Raw genomic sequence first — 3,280 nt, forward strand, 5'->3', positions numbered from 1 at the left:
CTACACACTCTGGCAGATGACGTTCACCGGGTATCCGCCCTACCCACACCCTACCATCAGATCGCCACACTGTGTACCGTGGTTCGTCACTCCACGTAACGTTTATCTACTGTTCACGCTCCTTACACCAACCGAGGCGTCGTTCGGCGTTTACCGGCGTGATGTGTGGCTTATGAGTAGCCGCTCGAACATGAAATCCAAGTTTTCTCACCTCCCGCCTGTCATAGTACTCCAACTTGCAGTAGATCCTGATGCAGTTTGGAATTCCTGTGTGATGGTCTGGATAGATGTCTGCCTATTACACATTACGACTCTCCTCAACTGTCGGCGGTCTCTGTCAGTCAACAGACGAGGTCGGGCTGTACGTTTTTGTGCTGTACGTGTCCCTTCACGTTTCCGCTTCACTATCACATTGGAAACAGCGGATCTGGGGATGTTTAGGAGTGTGGAAATCTCGTGTACAGACGTATTACACAAGTGACACCCAATCAAAAAATGGTTCAAATGGCTATGAGAACTATGGGACTTAGCTTCTGAGGTCATCAGTCCCCTAGAACTTAGAACTACTTAAACCTAACTAACCTAAGGACATCACACACATCCATGCCTGAGGCAGGATTCGAACCTGCGACCGTAGCAGTCCCGCATTTCCAGACTGTAGCGCCTAGAACCGCTCGGCCACAACGGCCGGCGACACCCAATCACCCGACCACTTTCGAAGTCCGTGAGTTCCACGGAGCGCCCCCGTCTGATGTTTCACGGTGTCTAAGGAGTACCTAGCAGGAGGTGGCAGCACAATGCGCCTAATATGAAAAACTTATGTTTTTGGGGGTGTCCGGATACTTTTGATCGCATAGTGTACTCGTATGTTGCGACATGACCTCGGTTGTGTAGTAATCGCTCGGTAGGTATTTAGTTCGAATCCAAAAGGTAGAAGAAATTATTAGCTCCAACTTTCGACTGCTAAGAATAGGAGGCAGATGGGCATGAAGTACTGCCGATATGTACTTCGCACTAAGATTCTAGACTTAATTAAGCTCCTCGCTCTTGGAGAGAGGTGACGTGGCACTAATTATAGTTATCAGCCCGCAACTTAGCGGCTGTATGCTGATAGTGGTGTTCAATCACTCCCTCACATTCATTTTCGTAATTTTTCGCAACGGCGCAAATATAGCCATACAATTAACATATCAGAGGTAACAATATTCTCTAGTTCCACGGACGTATACGAAAACTGGCTGCAACGTTCTTAATCGAATTATTTTCAAAACAGCTGTCTTCCAACTCTGGTAAGTGTGAAGAAAATCAGTCCACCTCAGGACTAATCTCAAGAGGTGACCGAAAATGAAGTTAAAAATGGATCAAATGGCTCTGAGAACTATGGGACTTAACTGCTGTGGTCATCAGTCACCTAGAACTTAGAACTACTTAAACCTAACTAACCTAAGGACATCACACACATCTATGCCAGAGGCAGGATTCGAACCTGCGACCGCAGCGGTCGCGCGGTTCCAGACTGTAGCGCCTAGAACCGCTCGGCCACCCTGGCCGGCCCGAAAATGAAGGGGCAGGCCTTAACATAGAAATCCTTACAGGCCAAATACTACCGCTTTGGAGAAGAGTGGATAGGAGTCGGACATAGCTTTATTAGAGGAATGTTTTCGTTGCCTGAAAGAAGTAAAAGTAAAGTCCTGTGCAGTTATCGCTTGAGAAACCCAGAGAGGCAGTTTTAGACTCCTAATCGCAAAGGTTTCACACACACTATCGCTTTTCCACTGCGAAGTTTGCCTGTTATAAATAAAGCTGCTCGTAAAAGCACTATCACAGACTCACATTCACTTTACAATAACACTACGTGTACTTACATACATTGCTAATGATGCCCTCGGTACGACCACTATAAAAAAAGGAAAAAAAAAACCGCGTGCGAGAATCTCCTACAATCACGCCGCACAGTCACCTCGCTGACTATTGCTTTGAACGCTGTAAGTGACACCTACAATGCATTAAATCTGTTGTAGTACCTCATTGTACCAACAGACATTTGTGTCTTACAAAAGCATCGGTGGTGTCATGCTAAAGGCAGTGGTACTTCAATAAAAATTAGTAATATTGTGGATTCAGGCAGAAAACACTGGTCATGAACTATGCTATGCTGTAACACGTGAACTTGTATGCCCCAGAAAACAAACTGGAAACGCTGTATGACCACAAACTACTTAGTACAAGCGTAAGGAAAATGAGTCTGGTGTATGTAACTGTTCAAAAATGAAACAATAAGTAATTTTCCAGCAAGAAATGGTCAAAAAGTTATAGACAGTGCTTGCTTTTGGGTTGTAGGTCCAAGCAGTGGAAAATGAGAGAACCTAGAAGTTAAATAATAATTTAATCTGTACTTCCTTGGACCACTGAGATCAAAACCCAACTTTAAAACATGATCTCCTCCAAGTTTTGCCCTTCACCATCATGTATTCCACAAGATCATTATTATGCCAGATCGTTACACACTGCATCTGTAACCAGCAGTCTTTCAGAACAGAAGCTGACAGCTTATCTTTTCCCGTATGAAAGCCCTATTCCACTCAAAGAAACAAAGTACTTATTGCTAAAGAAATTGCAGAATGTAATTAGTTTCGTTAGCTGTTTGTGCCATCTTAGATCATTTACGTGAAGAATTCAGCGGCAGCAAGTGAGCACAATAGGCGGTGTGGTCGCATGTAGCGGTGTTAAGTAGAGATAATGGGTGAAACGTTGTGGCTTGGACTAAATAATTCGGAGAAGAATACGAGAATTACAGATATCTACGTACATTGATGTCAAAGAACGTAGCTGATTTACAAAGACCACATGGTTTCTCCAAAAAGTAAATACAAATAAGTTCCACGCAAAAACTAAACAGAATTATGTGCTCTCAATAGACAACTTTTTACAAATGGCAATTAATCTCTTATAATGTAGGGGAGGCTGATAATTTTAAATCTACAGCTGGACGGACTCAAAAAATAATATTCGGCCCTATAATGAGATTTCATGTCATGAAAAGTGAGCAACTTACGACCTTCCATTCCATCACGTGGAAGGATGCCATTACAAGTACAGAGCTATTCAAAAAGACGGAACAGATTTCAAACATTTATTGCTTCGAAACTAAAAAAGATATATGAGGTCTGGAACCTTGGATTGAAAGATGAGGAGCAGAAGATGAACTTCATCGCCGGTGGGATCCCAGGTCTCCATACCTCACGCCTTGTGACTTATCTGTGGGTTTACGCAAAAGACT

At 43.5% G+C, this 3,280-nt stretch overlaps 1 non-coding gene across 1 annotated transcript; it reads right to left on the minus strand.

The window, feature by feature from the left end:
* Nucleotides 1-1,465: 1,465 nt before the first annotated feature.
* On the minus strand, nucleotides 1,466-1,549 carry Trnas-gga (transfer RNA serine (anticodon GGA)). The gene is given in 2 exon segments: nucleotides 1,466-1,500; nucleotides 1,510-1,549. It is a non-coding gene; the product is annotated as a tRNA-Ser (tRNA).
* Between the last annotated feature and the right edge of the window lie 1,731 nt (nucleotides 1,550-3,280).

The sequence above is a fragment of the Schistocerca serialis genome, chromosome 2 (assembly GCF_023864345.2).
Source record: "Schistocerca serialis cubense isolate TAMUIC-IGC-003099 chromosome 2, iqSchSeri2.2, whole genome shotgun sequence".
Classification (NCBI taxonomy): Eukaryota; Metazoa; Arthropoda; class Insecta; order Orthoptera; family Acrididae; genus Schistocerca; species Schistocerca serialis.